Source organism: Mesoplodon mirus, assembly GCF_964341445.2.
Source record: "Mesoplodon mirus genome assembly, chromosome: 2".
Classification (NCBI taxonomy): Eukaryota; Metazoa; Chordata; class Mammalia; order Artiodactyla; family Ziphiidae; genus Mesoplodon; species Mesoplodon mirus.
Genome location: NC_138977.1, coordinates 171,036,771 through 171,057,626, shown reverse-complemented (window position 1 = coordinate 171,057,626; position 20,856 = coordinate 171,036,771). Strand labels below are relative to the sequence as shown.

At 34.8% G+C, this 20,856-nt stretch overlaps 1 protein-coding gene across 2 annotated transcripts in view; it reads right to left on the bottom strand.

Moving 5' to 3' along the window:
• Nucleotides 1-20,856, bottom strand: part of SLIT2 (slit guidance ligand 2) — a 377,012-nt gene that overhangs the window by 317,147 nt on the left and 39,009 nt on the right. The gene's annotated exons all lie outside the window — the stretch shown is intronic.

The following is a 20,856-nucleotide window of genomic DNA, read 5'->3' as shown; positions in this document are numbered from 1 at the left end:
TATCTATATATCTATATATCTATATATCTATATATCTATATATATATATAGAGAGAGAGAGAGAGAGAGAGAGATAAAGCTCCAAGCTGTTAAATGACAATTGAGTAACCTGTACTGAATAACATATAATTATCATTGACTGGACTATTTTCTGTAACTCCAGAATGTTCTTTTCCATGCAGTGGAATCATTACATTTTTTCTTCTTTTATTTTTTTAAATGCTATTTCTCATAATGATTGCCACGGATTATCAGTAATTGGTTACCACAAGTTCACCTAGCAGATATGATTTAAAAAAATTCCTCAGGCAAAAATGTTGGCTTTTTTTTTTTTTTTTTACATTCAGACTCAGCACAGTCTGTCTTCTCTGTAAGTGAGATGAAAACAGAAATCTCTCAGCTAAGATTTTGATAAAGGCGAGCAAACACACAAATAATAAACTATTAGCTAAAATACCAATGATTACCATGTTTGGGGTCTGACAGATACAATTACTGCTAGAATGTAATATTGCCATGGAATCACTTGGCTAATAGTATTGAATGAAAACCCTCCTACCAAAAAGCCACACAGTTTGCTGTGGCAATCCAAAACCTTTGGTATTATTCTTTGTTAAGGTTAGAGTTCTCTCCTTTTCTGTCAATCTTCTATGTGAAAGAACATTCTTAGAAGACAAGAAAGCTTAGATTAAAGGTTAACATTGACCCAATACATTCTAAAAAGCTAAATAATAACAACCCCTCTACTGAAAATTAAACATCAAAAATTATAATCAATTTATAATCAATTTCAGAGCCCCATGAAAATTATTAGAATGATAGCTAATTATTAAAACAAAAACAACTTTGTAAATTTGTCATTTGAAGAGAGATGAAAATATTAATTATAAGTTCTACTCTAAATAATATTTTGGAATTTTTTTCCTTCAATATGTATTTTATCTAAAACTATAGCATATAATTTCTATAACATTCTATAAATGTAATCACTCATAAAAATGTTTGGAGAATGTTAATTTAAAATGAAAATCTGAAACAATTTGTATTTCTCTGAGATATACACATATCTATTTTTCAAAAGATATAACATATCCACAAAATTTATATAACTTTCAATGTAAATTTATGAAGTCTATAGGAGACAAGGAAAAGGCAATTGACCTTTTGTTCGATGCGGTACTCATAATATGATTTAATCATGAAAAGAAATGCTTACCTAGTATTATAAAATAAACAATTCCTTATAAATTCATTCCAATGTTTTACCACTATGACAGTTATTTAATTTTCATGAAATAGTATCAATCCAATAAGCCACCAAAATGACTTAGATCTTAGTTAGTTCTTAGTTACTAGAACTGTAACATTCTTTCCTAGGAGATGTTTCTAGGAGTTTTAAGAATTTTTTTATACAAGTTCTTTGTTTCTTTCTTTGTATACTTAAAAGATCTTCACAACAACAAAGACATTTATTTGACAGACTTCAAGAATTTAAATGGAGCCAAAGATGCCATGTCTAAAATCCAATCATGATAGGAAACATAAAACTTTGCTCCCCTGGACCTTAGTTTTCTTTTTGCTGCTGAAGTTCTGTTGCCTCAGAGAAGAGAAGGTCCCAGTCTTGCCTCTGGTCCAGCCACCCCAGAACGGCCCCCCTCCTCTGCCATCCCCCTCCAACCTTCTGACCCTGCTGCCCACATAGCAAACTGTGTGTGGTGAGGGCAGAAGGGAAAGACATGAGGATGGCAAGAAACAAAAGCCCCAGGACGCTCCGACAGAAATGAAATAATAAAATTCTTAGTATTCCGCTAAAGAATAAATTTACCATCCCACCATCCTATCTGCATGACAGTTTTCAATTATAATTATTAAACTCTTCTTGGTTCACATTAAAATGCCTAAATAAGTGAGTAACCTAAATTTTCCATACTGTAACTTAAAACCAGATATTTAACACAGTTAGTGGAAACCCAATATCTGATCCTATAAGAAAGAGTTTCACTTTCTTTAAAATAACACTCTGAAAAACTGTTCTGAAAATACAAACTTCTCGTGTTGCACACCTAAACTGTCATGGTTATAAAATGAGACTAAATTCTTTAGCTAATCTTATTCGTGAAATATTTCATGTGCTTTTAGAAAATACCACATTGCGGTTAAACACCATTATTCTATTATGCCTGAAAATAACCAGTGGCTTACAGCAGTAAACAATTCAAATTGCATTCCTTGTACTGGAAAGCTAAAATGCTTACAGAAATAGAACTGATATTAAAAGCCCTAAGAAACTCAATATGTTTTCATCTGAATACTAATTCATCGAATAACTTACTGGATACACATTTATAGTGGCTTAACAAAGTGTATTTCAAATAAGATTACATTAATTTTGCAAGCAATCAAGCCTCAATATTCTGTATAATTTACTAAATATTCCACAAAGAATAGTCCATTTCAATTATAATAGTAAAGCACAACAAAGAAAACCTTCCAGTCAAACTAGTACTATTCACTGCCAGTAACAGCATGTAATATAAGTTGGAGAAAAATTTAGTAAAAATGTTTTAATTTTATAAATTGGTTTCCATATTAACTTATATTTAAAATACAATCAGAATGCCCATCTACAATGCACCAAGTCCTATCTCATTTTTATTTTATAACACTTCCATCTTAATACAATATAAAGATATTCAAAATTATTTCATCACATTTTTAAAAAGTTAATGTTATATTTACCTGAAAACATAAACATCGGAGGGATAATCTTGTTATAACAACATGGTATTAAAAAGGGATGTAGAGTTTAAACTTAAAAAATATTTTCTAATTTCCCAATTTTCCTATACATTATTTTTTAATTAAAATTATTTTAGTATAAAATATTGAGTTCAGTTCATAGGGATTTATGGACTACCTTTCCTGTGATAGGTTCTTGAGAATACAGATAATAACAAACACATTCCCTTCTTTTGAGGATTTATAAATGAAAGCTATTTGAAATTAAGTTAGAGAATGGGTCCGAGTAGCATTAAGGAGATTTCAGTATAATTACATGGGGAGACTTAGGTACTGCAGAGTACCCTGCAGTAATTGGGGCACGTTCATTGATGGGAAGAAGCAGGTCTCCAGCCAGCAAGACCATTTTAGACTAATGTAATAATCTAGGGTAATAGTAAACAGGATAGGAAAGGAAGAGAAAGATTCAAGGAGTACTTAGGAGTCAAAATCGTCAGGGATTAAGGTTTACGGGATGTGAGATGAGAGGAACATCTGAGTCTGACACCAGGCTTGTGTCCTAGGTGACTCAGGGAAGGATGGTGCTGGGGACTGCAAAAGAAAACGGAGGGAACGGAACACATTCTTGACTGGGGTGAAGGAGGAGGAGATCAGCATAGAGAGAGAAAGAGACATTTTTGTGCTGGGTAAGTCTGAGTTACTAGTTTTTCATCCAAGTTTATATGGGCAGCAAATATTTTCTTGTGTGAATCTGAAGTTCTGGGATGAAAGTCTAGATCTTAGGGATGTTAGTTGGTGGTACAGTTTAAAACTGGAAATTGGTGAGCTTGTCCAGGAAACATGTATAGAATAAGAACAAAAAAAGAATGGGAAAGATATTTGAGGAAATATTCATGTGTGAAGAGAGAGGATGGTGCTAAATTCTGTCCAATGTAGCACATGATGATTAAGACTGGACCACTGGATTTGGGAAGAGGAGATTCAGAAAATTAACAATAATTTTAGTAAAAGGAGCTTTAGAGGTGTGGCAAAGGGTAGAGGTTATCACAGTGGATTGAGGAATTAATGATAAATTTGGTAGCAAATAGATAAACTATATATACCAAGATCTCTAGCTGTTTAGAGGAAAGTGATAGGATTTTAACAAGTAGAGAAACACTGAACAAGAGGAGATTCATTTGTTGCTTCCTTTTTTTGCTAAGGACATCAGAATCTTGACCATATTTAAAGGCAGAGGAAAAGAGCTAACAAAAAGCAATAAGCTAAAAATATAGGAGAAATGGAAATGACTGGTGAAAAATAAACCAGAGGGGATCAAGAAAAAAATTTAAAAATTAATTAATAGACAGAAAGAGGGTTCACTGCCTTATTCAAAGACTGAAAGTAGGGATGTGAATGGGTCAAGAAGTTTCTAGCCCAGGGAATTCAACTTGACGTCCTTCATACTTTGCTTGCTGTTCTTACTGAAAAACTTTTCATTGTTGTTTCTGAAATACTTGAGAGTAACTTTATTGTAAATAGAATACTTACTCTTTTAACTTAAAAATACCTAGAATAGGACTTCTGGCAAACATAATTTCTGTTAAAAAAGTACAGCACTATTGTTAACTGCCCATACTTGAAAACCAAGGAAACTGGTTTATAAACCAGAAGAAGCATATAACTTATAATTCTGAATTAATAATGATGTTAGGAGCCTAAAATGTCATAGGAATGGCACAAAATTAGACTTATTCTCAAAACGCCCCAAAATAAGACTCAATGAGGAATGACAAAATCATTTTTATTTCATGCTAGTAAATGCAAGAAAATGGAAAGCATGTCCTCATAGCATCAGGATTTCTCTATATTACATAAAGATAAATATACATGTTTTTATTTATATACTTATGTATGCATGCCTTTATGTATATAATTAGAATCCTGAATCTACTTCATACAATATATAAAAATACATAGTCTTAGAAACTGTGTTTTATCAACATTTTTATAAGTATACCCATATGCAGAGAAGTGAAGCCTATAGACAAGCTTGTGTTTACTAAATACCACTACTGTCTATTAGGGCGCTGTATCCGTTCTCTAATCTGCACCACTAGTCTTTGAGGGAGTTAACATCCCCATTTTACAGAGGCAATGACCGAAGCTCAAAGAAGTCAGGTCAATATCACATAGCTAAAAAGGGCCAGAGCTGGCACTACAAGCTTCTTCTATTTGACTTCAAAGCCCATGTTGCTTCACTATGTTGCTTCTTCTCATATATTTCCTATCTGACCTTATAGATTCAGTAAAACCACTGCTTTCATATCTAATCCATAAACCTGTATCTACTCTATCATATCTAGTCTATAAAACTCTGCATTCCTGTGATTTAACACATCAGGTTACCTCTTGGTACCTTGGAGGGCTACAGAGGTGCTACAATGAGTTGACAGCATCGTCCATTCTCTTCTGGCCTCTTACACAAAGTTCAAAGTCCACTCCCTCCCAATGAAGTGACATATTTGGATTCTGTCTTCCTGTTTCTTGACCTTACACTCCTTCCTCTGCCCGAGGAGCCTATCTTCTCCACATGGTGAACTGTTAATCCTCCAAGGCCCCGTCACCTCTCAAATCTGATCTACAACTTTCCACGAGGTGCAACTCTCTCCAGGCAGCTAATGGTCCCCTCCCCGTAGGCCCATAGGACATGTTTCAAGCACTTATCACTCAGAATTATAATAATAACTTTAATCTCTCCCCTGCTGGAATGTGAGCCTTTCAGAGACAGGGATAGCATTTTATTCAATGTAGAATCAATAGTCCATAAAGCAGTATGTGGCAGATAGTAGATACTAAATAAGTATTTGCTGCATGGTAACAATACCGTGGGCTTTGAGGGTTGTGTGGGGAGATGCAGCATGTCAAATCCCACTTCTGTCTCACACCATCTATGTGAGCTTGGGCAAGTCACAGTCTGTGAGCTCATGTTCACATCTGCATGGCCATATTACTCATCTTAAAGAGTGAGAACTGACACTGACAAAATTAGAGTCCCTGGCACACATTTAAGCACTTAATAAATGTTAGTTTCCTGTCTTTTCACCCCTACCTCCTGAATGCCTGAATGCAGTATAGGTAAGATTTAACAAGGATAAGTGCATTTATTGACTGAACAAATACTGCTCAAATGTGTAACAAGAGTAAGAAACTATTGTAGCTGCTGCTTGTATGTCAGAGAGAGAAATTTTTGCACTCAAAGAGTGGAGGATCTCATGAGGAAAACATAAATTTTATGCAAATGATGATTTTTTTAATAAGGTAGAAAACCACGTACTATAAGTGCCTGAATACCGCTAGAGAAAATGCAATGGAGGGTGCAGCTATTTTGGTTGGGAAATACTGGAAGTGGTCACCAATAATCTGGAGTCTAAAATAAGTTTTGAAGATTGATTGTAAGCTGGAGTCATGAATACACTGGAAACCTAAGTAAAAAGTTCAGTATGAGCAAAGGAACAGAGGCAGGAGAGCAAAGAATTTCTCTAGGAATAAAGACTTGTTTGCTTGACTTGCTAGAATACAAGAAGCATGAGAAAGTATAGTGGCATAAAGACCTCAAACTCCAGCAAAAAGAACCCTGCATATCTACTGAAAAATTAAACACAATTCAGCTTCTGGTTTATAATTCTCATGCTTCCTAATTTGAGTCCCTTTACTCTACTTATTAGGACTTTTAAAAGTTATACACAAGAGGAAAAGGGAATTAAAACACAAATTGGTATTACATATTGTGCATAGAAGCAAATTCTATTGACTGATTTAGTTGAGAAAGGAGCAAAAGTTATTTTGTTCTAAAGTAGTGGTTTCACTTACTATTAATGTTGGACTATATCTGACTATTCATTCCCATCTTGCAGGATGGTGAGAACAGGAAATATGAGTAATGATTAAAAAGAGTCTTGTGTATAAAATTTTTAAAAATAAAAAATAACACTTCCTGAGAGACACCAGTGTCCTTCTCCACTGACTAGTCCTCCTTTCCCTCTGTTCCATACTCAAATGTTCTACTGCCCCCTGCTGCTTTAAGCTTCAGAAGCAAAACAAAACAAAAATTCTTGTCATCATCTTCCGATTTAACTGATTCCACCATTTTTCTTTTCTTCCAGGATGACCAAAATTCTAGGGCTTATTTCTTGGCCAAATGAAATTTTGATAGCAATGAAGGTGTAAGAATTATGCAAAACTCTGTAGGAGGAAATCACAGCTTTGAAAATCTACACACTCGAGAAATCCTATTAGACCTCATAGCTCATTTAGGATTTCTAAACTGTACATTTTCATCAGGAAGTAGTAACCAATCCCTAAACACATCATTTGCCTCTCATTCAGATGGAACACCAAACTTTCAAACCCAAGTATACAAACTTGTGTATAATTAGAGGTTTACCATGCAAGGTATTCTTCATATATTAGATTAAATGTAATACAACAGATAAGCCTGGCTTATCCTATTTTACTGAAATTTTTTCATTAACTTCAGGGTTTTTTTTAAATTTTATTTATTTTTTATTTATTTCTGGCTGTGTTGGGTCTTTGCTGCTGCGCTCAGGCTTTCCCTAGTTGCAGAGAGCAGGGGCTACTCTTCCTTGCATTGCACAGGCTTCTCATTGCAGGGGCTTCTCTTTTTGCGGAGCACGGGCTCTAGGTGTGCGGGCTTCAGTAGTTGTAGCATGCGAGCTCAGTGGTTATGGCTCGCAGGCTCTAGAGCACAGGCTCAGTAGTTGTGGCACATGGGCTTAGCTGCTCCATGGCATGTGGGATCTTCCTGGACCAGGGCTTGAACCCGTGTCCCCTGCATTGGCAGGAGGATTCTTAACCACTGTGCCACCAGAGAAGCCCAACTTCAGTTTTTTTTAACATGTGGTGTAGACCTTAAATTTATTTCCCATGTATTTTGATCTAAGCTGTTCCAGTTGAAAGAATGTTGTGCCTTCCTTTTTGATGTGTGTGTGTGTGTGTGTGTGTGTGTGTGTGTGTGTATGTGTGTTTCCACCTCCTATTACCATTCAGAATGTTAGGTCACAGGGTTCTATGATAACCGAAAGCAACAATAAAAAAGAAAGCTATTTGGAAAGTTCTCTATCTAACATTGATCAAATGTCACATCAATATCCTAAGTATGACTTTCTTTCAATATTGCATTCAGCAAACAGTTTTGAGTAGCTTTTATGAGCTAAAATACAGTAAAAAAATATTTAATCCTCTTTTCAGGAGTTTAGTCTAGTGTGCTAGCAAAGGGCTACTCCGCTTGCGTTTCTGATCTTAACTAAATGAAGGTATCACAATCCACCAACTAATTCAGCCCAGATATATGAAAGTTATTCTTGATTCCTGTTTGAGTTATACACTGCTATGTAACAAAGCACCCTCAAACTTAGTCACTTAAGAGGACAATCAATGATTATCTCAAAATGCTGTGGTTTAACCAGGCAGTTTTTATCCTTCCAATGGTAAATAAAGCCAGGGTGCTGAGAAGGCTAGAAGCCGTAAAATGGCCTGACAGTTGGGATTGGCTGGGAGCAAAGATGGGACTGTTGGCTGGGGTCTCAATTTCACTCCACATGGTCCTCTCTACATCACTTCTTGGGCTTCCTCATGGCATGGGAGCTGTTCTAAGAAGGTGCACTCTAACTGCAAGCATTCCAAGAGGACAATCCCCAATGTGCCAACATTTATCAAACCTCTGCTTGCATCTCACTAATGTCTCATTAACCAATGCCAGTCACAAGGCCAAACCCGTACTCAACCAAAGGGACTACAGAAGGCCATGAGTACTGGGAGGTGTTTCTCAGTGGGGCCAATGTAATATAGTCTGCTACAATTCCTCTTGTTCCTTCACAAACAAGTACCTTTGAGTTCTTATTGAAATGTTCCCCAAATACATTTATATTATCCATCTTCATTGCCTTAATTCAATCTTTAGTTCTCTTTCACTTTGTTTTTCTTTTTTTTTTTTTTTTTGGTAAATATCTAGCTGGGCTTTTTAATTAAGGGTAGGGGGAATAATAGTGACATTCATTCAGTGAATAAACACGTATTGAGTAGTAGTGAGGAATACACTGTAGTTAGAACTGTGTGTGACACATGACTGAACAAGGTACTTCCTCTGCCTTCATAGCTAAAACTCTGCAGGGGAAAATAAATAAAAATATGTCCCTAGTCTCTCAAACCCGCCCTCCTAATTGTAATGATTTTTCTAACATACAGATTTCAATATGTCACAACCCTACTTAAACAATTTCAGTGTTTGCCCCAAACAACTAGATGAGATCCAAACTCTGTAGCACCTCATTTAAGGGAACTCAAACTAGCCTTTCCATATTCGTCTCCTACTGCTTCCCTTCAACTTAATTCTCATTCTCTTTCATAGGTCTGTGTCTTTATTCCTGCCACTGCATCTAGCTGGAATGCTCCTTCAGCTCCAGGAACATGTAATTTTCTTTTTAGAGCCACACTCAAAATACTTTTCTATAAGACCTCCAGAAAGACAGAAAGAACGAATCACACATATGCCTCCACAGACTGCAATCATTGCTCTAGCTCAGTATTGATGCTGTTTCACTGTTCTTTGCATGTTTGTCCTTTCAATGGACGCTAGGCTCCCTGCAGGCACCTTGTTCCTGGTTACACAACCTGGCATTTTCAGCACCTAATACAGCTTGGTACATAGGAGGAAATAGAGGAGGCGGCATCTCATATAATTTCTTTCATTTCTATGAAATGTGCTGTCTTGCATGCACTACATCTGAAATAAAAATATCACAGTTGTAATTAAATATTGAATTTGTTCTAATGAGAAATGAGGGCTAATAAAGAAATTTCTTTTCTGTGAAAAATAAATAAGTGAAATGTAAATATAAAGAGCCACTACACTTCGGTTCAAGCCTTGTTTCAATGCCTTGGAATAAGCAAAATGTCTGCCTTCCAAGGGTGCTGATAAGGTAAGGCTGTATCTTGCAAATCAGGCCACTGAATGTCTTTGACTGAAATTCTGCATTCTTATGAATACAATCCAAAGAGTGAAACTGTATTAAAAGTAAGCCTTACACAATATAAAATTAAAGTATTCCATATAACACTACTTCCATTTAAAATTCATCATGAGGATATATCCACTGAATTTTTTGAAAGTATAGTATTTGAATTAATGATAAAATATGCCTCACGTTAAACTTTAATTGTAGTTATAAGACTTCAAAAAGTGAATGGATTTTTAACATAGTCATATAGATCATGACAGGATGTAAATTTATATCATGCAAACTCCTATCACATGCAGTCAGATACGAACAGTTGTGTAATTCAATAAGCCACTGAATTCATGGTAATAGACATTATTGGATGATAAATGCTTGCTTTCCAAACTCAAGGCCTTCTAGCGTCAGGCCCCATTTAACATTCCACCTTATCCTCCATCACTTATTCTTCTCTCTTGCTCTCTCATCACACTGGATTACACAAGTCATTTCCCTTAGTGGATGTTGTACCCCCAACTTAACCTCCCTCCACAAAATGGGCCCCTTCTGGAAGTGAACATGGTATCCTTGACATCATGCAGCAGTTTTGATTTCAATACTCTGAAGGTTGGCCACTGCTTTGTATAGATGTGCCCTTCCATCCCTCCAACAGGGACAGTGTTCTACTGAACTTGAACATTCCACATTGCCTAGCATGTAGTAGGCACTGGATAAATGTCTGATGACTGATACAACAAATGAATGCACAAAATGAAATTTGAATCATGTCTTTTAATGTGAATAGTCATTTACTTCAATCTTGAACACTCAATAAAAAGACTGACATTTGTATTGGATATTTTCATTTGAGCTAAGTCTTCATTCATCTACTTCAGAATAAAATATTACAAATTGAAAAGATACGAATTCTAGGATATAAAAAAATAGATTACAACCTGAGTAAAAGCACAATTCTGAAATGTGCCATATGTTTCTGCACCCTTTAGCAAAACGATGAAAAGAGAAAAACTATTCCACATTTCTTTAGTTCTAATTTTGCCACTTACTAGACATGAAATCTTCTTAAGGTCAATAATATCTCCTTTTCTTACCTCACAGAATACTAATATAAATATGCATATGAAAAACTTCTCCTTAAGCTGAACTGTAAAGCTTTAGTATCGTTGAGCCCAAAAGTTTATATCCAGTGTATTTTTTTGCACTAGAAATCATTGAGCCTGATGAACATTTAGCCCAATCACTGTCATGCATACTGAGGGAGAATTTTCCTTTGAGAAATAAAATATTCATCATTTCTAATTATAAATGGTACTGTTGTCAAGACAACTTTTCTCAAGAGGGATGGAATTATTCTAAAATAGGCTTCTTTAACATTTTTTTAAATCTCAGCACTTATTTACAAATGAAAATACATCAACCCTACTAATATCTCATTAATCAAAATACTCTCATCAATTTCAAAAAATGTTATTTGGGAAATGTTTCAATAGAATCCTCTTCCTTAGCTCTACTAGGGAATTAGAATTCATGACATGAGAATTTAACTATGTAGCACTTCAATTAAAAGCAGGGAGTCTGGAACTAATGTTACGTAAGTAGCAGGCACAATAGAGTTAGCATGCTCCGTTAATGTCTGGCTACTGGGGCAAAACGACATTCTGAGACATGAAGAACAAAAGGGTAATTGGATATAACAGGAATCTCATTTTGACAAACATGAATCTACTTGGCCATTCCTATAAGCATGATTCACTGCAACACTGCAAAATAAGAGATATTCTCATATTGAAACTTTCTTAAGATTATAATAAGGATATATCCCAGATAGTCAATATTCTAAATTATAAAAGTGTAGTGTTAATCATTATTCATAAGTTCATAATTATAAAATATTTATAATTTTTAAGGTTCTTCCATACCTCATCTGATTCTATCAACAACCTTGTGAACAAACAGGGCAGTAAGCATGTAATTTTATACATGAGAAAGCAGACATATACACTCTTCAAGGTCTTATAGCCAGTAAGAATTCACCCCCTCATTCATTCATTCATTTATCCACATTTTTACAAAGTATCTACCTTGTTGCAAACACTGTACTGTATGTTAGGGAATACAAAGACTGAGATTAATCTTTTAATTAGAAAATTATATATAGCAGATCCAATTTTTGTTTAAACTGAAAATTCACTAAATGCTATTATATTTTAGGCTCCTACTAGCATATCGATATTCCAATGAAGCTCTAGGTATCACAGAAGCTAAGTTCAAAGAAAAAATAAAAGAAGAGTTTCACAGAGGAAAAATATATGTAAATTTTCTCTTTTGCTAAAATCAATCAATAAGCTGGAGATTTATCTCTCCTGAAATTTAAGCTAAGCAATTTATCATTAATTAGTTATTTAGTACATAATATGCATCCATCACTATGTTAGTCACTGAATACATAGGAAAACAAAGACCAAAGTTTTGTTATAATTGAGAACACAAAGGATGTATATTTGTGTGTGTTGTGTGTGTGTGTTTTCCTGCAGGTGCCTAAATGTGAGACAACCCAAATACATTCATCATATATTATAACCTAGGAGATACATGTATATATATATTTGTAGCTAGCTAATGAATGAAGATTTCAAAATAAAATTGTTGCACAGAATATCATGAAATATATGTATTCTAAACTGTGAAAACAATGTCCTTGCACAATATAATCCCATGCCTTTTGTCAAGATAAATGTAAATATCAGACTGAAAAGTTTTCTAATCTTTGAGAACGTCTTATGACAAAGTATAGCCTACAGCAATATAAATAAGTAAAACCATTCCACTTTCTTCCTTGAGAATAGAACACAGAATGAAACAATTATGAAAATTCAATACCACCCTAAATGATTCATTGTGGTAGACCCTGAACTTAGTCAAAAATCTTTATTTTAAAGAAAGCAAGGTACGCGGTTTTAAAAAAAATCCGTATAATAGAGTCATATGATTTTAATTATTTTATAAATTTGATTAGTTTAAAAAGCAGAAAATATATTTTCCATTTTTATTAACTTAATCATAATATACTATATCTAAATGATTTTGTGAGCATTAAAATGTTCTATATTTTCCATGTTGATTTTTATTGTGGAAAGATTATAAGATTACCTTTACCTTGACTAAAAATATACACTTGAAAATAATGACCTTTATTTCAGACTTTTCTAGGCATGACCATAATAGATTAATAAATTTAGTATTACAGACTAAAAGATAATTAGTATAAAACACTGCATCGTTTTTTAATGATTACCTGTTATGGGGCCCTGTAAATGGCCAAGGTGAGGCAAATAAAGTATTTTTTGGCTTTGACAGATGGATAACAAATTACAGCAGTAATGCCAAGCAACCTCAATAGAATATGGAATTGGCTCCCCCTGTTGGGCCTGAAAAGTCCACATTTTTGAGGATCACATAACAAATCTTAAAAAAAAAAAAAAGCAAAGGAATGAAAAAGCCAAGATTTACACAGGTATATAAATTTTGTTTGCTTTTATAAACAAACCTGAAGACCTACAAGCACATTGGAAAGCTATGTTTTTTAATAGATTTTATTTTATTTTATTTATATATATATATTTTTCTGGATTAAAAAAACATGAAAATCAGCATATATTCAATAGTTACTTAAGAAAACTGGAACTAATTTTCAATTTAATGAAATAGACAAAACGGCCAAATGAAGTGCATAATGTCTAAAAAGCATGTCATCCTTTGAACTAAACACAGAAATAAAACATTTACTCCTCACTAAAAATATTATCTCAAATAATGTTTTGGTAATAAAATATGTTTTTACCCTTGTTAGTATGTAAATGCATTAGAAAGAACAGTGTTTTAAGTGTACATGTTCTTATTATTCAGAGCAATGCAGAGGTTTATATCTCTTAAGAAACAGCTACATCTCTTGAGAATGGCTATTATGATTCAGCCATTGGGTGGGTTGTCTTTAACCTGCTTGCCCCAGGACGTCTGTCTGAGAACAAATCGAGTGGCAAGAGTGGGAATTAGTACAGAGCAAGGAAAACAAAAAAGCAATAAAATCCCTACTCACTTAGAATGTAGGACAGTGGGGAAAACACAATCCACAAAGTCAATGAAATAAATGTAAAATTACAACTATGAATAATAGCAAGTTTACATAATTGAAAAATAATGCGATAAATTACAATCCCCTATTTGCACACTAAGAATTCATTATCAACCTCCCCATGACACTGCCTCACCTCAACGAAGGCTCTGAGGGTTACTGAAAAAACTACAAAGTTTTGATAGAAATAAGACATTTGAAGGGAGACAAAATGGAAAGCAATTAAAAATCACAACTAAGCCCTAAAGACTTTAAATATCTAGCAACACATCAAGATGTTTCTGTCAAACCCTAATTGTCTTTTTTCATACTTCATATTTTTTTACCTTTATCTTGTTATTTTTCTTAAAATTTGGTCATTTAGAAAGTTGAGGTTAATGAGCCTTCTCAAAAAGTCCAGAACAATAAAAGGGTCAAAATGCCATTACCTACAGTGAATCTGTTAAAGATGAATGCTTTCCTTTTCAAGGTCACATGAGATAACAACCTGTGGTCCCTGCCTTGACTGTAAGTTCATAGGAGGCCTCTGGGACACGAATAAGCAGAGCAAAAGGGACAAGTATCAAAAATAGTTCCTTCGGAAAATTCCTATGGGACCATTTTCTTTCCGGAAAATTGAGAGAAAATACTCATCAATGCACTCTTTGCTGCACATATGCTTTTAGGACCCAGAACTCAGGCAAACATTGGTACTGTATCTTAGATACATATGGATTAAATAGGCTATATGTACTGGCCTGGGAACTGAACCAATATTTACAACATTGTTTCTATGGGAAATATGTTCCAAGTTCTAAATAACTTTCAAACGTTTGGAATATACTGACATAAAACGTTTTTGTTATGAGATATATTAGGAAGACAGGATATAGATTACAGTTGACTTGGAGTCAATTCATGTTGACCTCCTTTTCCTTCTTTTTTTTTTTACCTCCCACTTTTCCTTCAGTCTGGCAAAGGAATGAAAATGCCGAGGTTTACAAAGGTATATAATTTTTGTTTGCAAAAACCCTATGCAATTTTTAAAATTAGCAACAAGAATACCCACTAAATCTCTAGCAACCTTAAAATTCGACCATATTCACCCTACCCTGTTTCAGTTAGTCTTATTGACATTTATTAGATTGACAATTTTGCCTGAGGAATCTCAAAAATGCGATTTTCCAGATTTTGCTGGTTAGCAAACACAGATCATACTGTACTTGTTTTCTCTTTTATCTGGAATGAATTGTCATCTGCTGGCAAATAGCTCATTTAAAACTTCCAAGTTCTTAGCATTCAAGTTTAAGAGGAAAAAAAATTACGAATATTTTGTCTCCAAACTCTGAGGCAATCATTTGAACATTTTAGAAATACAAAATGGTAAGAAACAGAAGAATTTCTTTCAAACTTTAAAAATCAGGAAAACAAAGTTTTACTTCAGATCAATCCTTTACTTTTGAATTTACTAGAAAAAAAATGTGGTTATGATTTAAAAGAATCATAACTTATAGCAGCACTCCTCTATTTTTATTACCTATTTCAAAATATTTTATCAAAGCAAGCTGTAATAAAGATTTTTTAGAAAGAAATGAGACCTAAGTACAGTAAGAAATGCATATGAATTAAGAAAACTACGTGTAAAGAAGCAGGAAAAACAAGTCTTGATACAAGAGAGAAAAAAATGACACTGAAAATCAAGATATATTAACAGTAGACTGCTTTCAAGGACAATTACAAGAGCTTCTGATTGCACATAACATAATGCTGTATGTACATGCTGAGCTGTCACCTTTGCATTAGCAGAGAAGAAAAGGGCAATTTCACTCAGACTCTGGTAAGTCATAAACACAAAATTTCAAGTTGGAAATGCTGTCCCTTTCATTCACGTTTATATGGTTTCAATCTGTTTGATGAAATCTGCACTTTGCTTGCTTTTTCAGAGTTTAAATTCAGTTAAATATACTAAAGGAAAGTTTTCATTTGTTCACGTCGCAGCTATCCCACCACACTGAGGAAGGATGGTACAGCAGCTCCAAAGAAAGCTGCTTATTTAGGCAGCTAATGAACAATATTGTTTACATCCATGAAGCCAAGCATTTAATAAAAATTGGATGGTGGTAACTTCCTGAAGCTTACTTAGTATCTATAGTCTAGCATCACAGAATGGAATATAAGGGCACAGTGAGGTTGTTTACATGTCAATCACTTGTCAGTTTCATGAGTTCTCTACAAATGCCCCTTGTACTTGGAAATTTCTTTACCAATGTTGTAATTAGAATTTTTAAACACAGCAATAGACACTTTTTTTCTAAAACTACTAAATTAAATCACCAGCAGACACAAAAGGAAAGGTAATGCCATGGTAACTTCTGTGTAACTGAAAAATTACATTTTTTAACTTGTTTCCAGCTTGGGTCACTCGTTTATTTTTGGTTTTATTCTCTTTGTTCCATACAAAATTCCACTCTCCACATCTTTTTTTAACATTTGATATTATTATAAGTAGGTGGAGTAATAAAATAAGCAATAAGTTAACTAATATATCTGCATTCAAAGCGAGAGAATATGAATTGCTTTACCAGTCTGCTCTCATAAGCATAACAAGAGGTAATTAATGAACAGTTGTTTGTTTTGCTGGTATTTCTAGCATGTCTACAGTATGCAAAAGGTCAATGGACAACAATCAGTAGAAAACTTGTTTGAACATACTACTGTTTCCTAGACATTTTCTTGGATGAAATAGATTTCAAGTATGACACAGATCATCATATAAATAAAGGGAAAACGTAGTTTACACAAGAGCTTTCTGTATCAAAGAACATAATAATCTGAGCATGTAACGCTACTATTTAATAATATTTGTCCTTCCTTATTCTCCATTCTTTGTTTCTAAAAGTGGTCTGTTAAGAAAAAAATCAAGCCTATAAATTTAAGTAGATGTACTTATAATTATGCTTTCTCAACTGAGCATAGATTTTTAGAAGAAAAAGATCACTGTGTTCAGAAAAAAATGTTTGAAGATACCTCCTTAAAATCCTGAAAATAGGGCTTCCCTGGTGGCGCAGTGGTTGAGAGTCTGCCTGCCGATGCAGGGGACATGGGTTCGTGCCCTGGTCCGGGAAAATCCCACATGCCGCGGAGCGGCTGGGCCCGTCAGCCATGGCCGCTGAGCCTGCGCGTCCGGAGCCTGTGCTCCGCAACGGGAGAGGCCACAACAGCGAGAGGCCCGCGTACCGGAAAAAAAAAATATATATATATCCTGAAAATAATATAAGATTTTTTTTGTTCTACTTCATTTCATTCATTTCATTAGGTTAAACAGCTTCTCAGTCAGCTCAAATACCTTTCAAGAGGGGTTTGGGGGAGGACTGGATTTAATTGGCAATAAATTAATTGAGTTGGATTTTCTGGCTATGAAGATACTGATATGTCTTCGGCCCAAGTACAAACCTGTGTGAGACTCTCCCCCAACACTCATGTACAAATCAGGAGTCAGACGCACCAACTGACTTTGCTCTAAATTGAAGTTAAATTAACATCTTTCCATTGAAATGGAAATTGGAAATTATTTACCGAAGGGATTTTCAAATTAAGATTACTGCATACACAGTGTTCCAGAGAGGGCCCTCAGGGAGATTTCCAGAGTAGGGGACGCCTCATCATCCTTGATTCAGAGAAATTATGGATAACAATATATACATCATTTTGTATCTGATTCACTTTTAAATGGAATTCAGTGACAGAAAAATTAGAAACATTTAAGACACATTCTTGTGCAATCTTCCAACTACGGGGTAGTACCAGATATCTGGCTCTAAGCCCTCTGCAAAGACTTTGAGGCAAACAGATCCATTGCCAAATTACTCTGGTCCCTTTGAACTATCTAGTGTTTAAATCTTCTTTGAGAGGATAATACCTCAGATGTTTTAGAAAGTCTGATTAAGTAGCACCCAGATAAACTATCTCTTTCTTCTAAACCTCTCAAGTTTCTTCAACTGATTCTCATATGATATTCCATTCAGGCCTTTTAACATCCTTAGCGTTTTTCTCTGAGTGTCTTTCAGTTTGCCAATGTCAATATTAGGATGTCACTTCTCAATAGGTCTATTTTATGGACCCAAGAAGATATGAATTGCAATCATGACTTCACCTTTTATCAGCGAGGCTAGCCAATTTTCAGCATTTTCATCTGTAAACTAAGGTAAGGTATATAAACTAATAGCTCTTCTAGAAAGAACGTTAACATGTATAAATTAAAAATACACCTATAGCTTCTTGCAAAAGAAAAGCAGCATGTGAATTTCCTTTCCCTCTTCCTTAGAACCAAAACTATTAGCCAGAATTATAAACAAAACAAAGCAAAAAAAACGTCTAAGTAAGAATGGAGAATTTAGGAGAAAACTGCTACTCAAACATTTACTCATACACTGGGATATAAACCCCAGTGTATGAAATATGAGACACAGTGGGAGCTAAGGCCTTTGTAAATTTATCTGGCTTTATACAGAGCCTAGCATAGCACCCTTAACATGTGGGTATTTTCTAAAGACAGTAATAATAATAAACATCATGTATATTCTGTGAATTTCAGGGAAGTGCCTTTAAATAACAACAAATGCAAACAGTGAGAAATGGTAATAAAAAGAAGGAAAAAGGACCTGGGTTCCTGGAGCAGGTGTAGACTAGGCAGCACAGAGTCTTAGGAGGATCTGTATGTGAGGAGCCTGGTTCCCTGAGCCACAGTGAAGGCACCTCCACAGGCTGGGCAACGTTGGGCAGGTCACATAACATCTCTGGCACCTAGTTCTTCACCTAAGTTTCTAAGGTCCTTTCCAGCATGGGAGTATACATCCTTTTATTCTAATATGAAAACTTAAGGTCACATCAATACAGCTAAGCCTCTACTTCTTCAAACAACAGAAAAAGGGAACCTGGGCATATGTGTCAGGAAAAAAGAAGTGATTCCAAACCCTGAAATAAAAGTAGTGCTTTTCCTTTCAGGATCCTATTTCACACTACTACAGTTCAAGAACTTCACTTGATAATCATTAGTACCTTAATTAATCAAAATGTTTTCAGAATTGGCTTTCTTGGTTGTTTATATAGGCTTTGCTTAAAATTTTTAAATCCTGTTCTCTACCTAAAACCATCACGCTACACAACACCTATGCAATTTCACTGCAAATATTGTCCTCCTCTTTTCCTAACAGTGTCACCCTGAATTTAGGACTCTGGACCATGGCGTTATTTCTGTGACTGGTCTCTAGGCTTCAAGTCTTTCTTCACTTCAATTTACAGTCATTATCTTCCCAGAGAATTACCTTGATCAGATGACCCCTGCCTGCCAAATAAAATCTGAAGGAAGTCCTTAGCCTAGCATTTCTGAGCCTTTAAAATGGTCTCAGTTTACATTTCTTGACTATTTCTCCTTAATCCAATACCACAAACATATGACATTTTTCTTTGTCAATAAACATACCTTTTAACCATTTCAAATAATGTTATTCTCTCTGTATGGATGCTTTTTTTTTTCTCCCTCTCTTATGGTTTTGGAGATTACAGAAATCCACTTAACATGGATTTTTTGTGTTGCCTTCCTAGATACTGCAGTGAGAAGTGATTTTTACTCCTCTAGAGCCCTGTAGTACCTATATGACTCAACAATATTCAGGGCACTGATGGAAGCTCCATCACTGTCTCATTACTCAGCCCTGTAATATGGCTGCTTAGAGTAGACAAAAAAAAAAAAAAAAAAAAAGGCTAGGAGATTGTCATTTCCTCAGAAAACAGATTAATCCATTAGCCACTTATCTAACCAAACAGTCACATTTTAACTAGTTTAATACAGAGAAGGAACAAACTTTTATCTTAAAGCAACCATCACATCAGACCTCACAGGCAAGCAACTGTGATTTTAGTGCTGCTAATAAATATGAAAAAGGATTCTGCAGTTAGCATGCTCAAAACTCAAAAATTCTATAAACTGTTTATTTCATACTATGCCAGCTACTTTCACATATGCTTATTTACTTCTTTCAACTAATCTGTGAATTAATTATTATTTTCATCTTACAGAAAAAGAAACAGAAGCTCAAAGAGGTTAATTACTTGTCCAAATCACACATTTGGAAAGTGGCTGGGCCATGAATCCAGTTAAGATATTCTGAATCCAAGCATATTTGTCTACTTTGTGATCAGAAGCCTACCATTCATTCATTAGTATCATAACCCAGAGGCAGAGAAGAAATGAAATATTTGCTTTATACCTAAAGGTTAAGAGTAGGCCAATAATGGGGAAAAGAAGGCTCATCATTATACTACTCATCTGCAAGGGGAACTGGCTCAAGAATCTTGAAATGAGGGTATATGCTTTCCCAAAAAGGAAGGCATTGGGATGGATCTGAACAAAGCCTGCAGACAAACCTTAGCCACAGTTCATCCATTCTCTTCTTCAGCACAAGCACAAGAACAAGAGGCAGACATAAACTTCACATCTGCACACATACACACATGCTGTGGTACACGGGTTGTCCAGGATGTCATTATCTTAACACACCTTTCTTAACACATCTGGAAATAACATCAATAAGAAGCTGTAAATCAACTTGGAAACTCCCATGACGTTGGAATTATATGTTAAATCAAAGTTCTCCATTACTGTTTTCATCGTGTATCATCATCAGTACAGTTTTTTGAGCATATGTCCCCATCATTTATAATTTATTCACAGATATATAAATTAATATTACAGTACCACTATACCATGAGAATTTAAAAGATAGACAAAAGTAGAGAGTTTTCAAAGTTGAGAGAAAAATTTAAATAGAAATTTAAATAGAAAATTCTAACATTTTCTTCCTATATCTAGGGCCATTCTATCACACACAGCATCTCTGTGAAAAAATTTTAAAGGCACCCTCTCAGTGGCAGAAATAGCCTAATAAGCAAAGCCCAAGCTGGATTTCCTTTCCCATTCTCCTCCCCAGC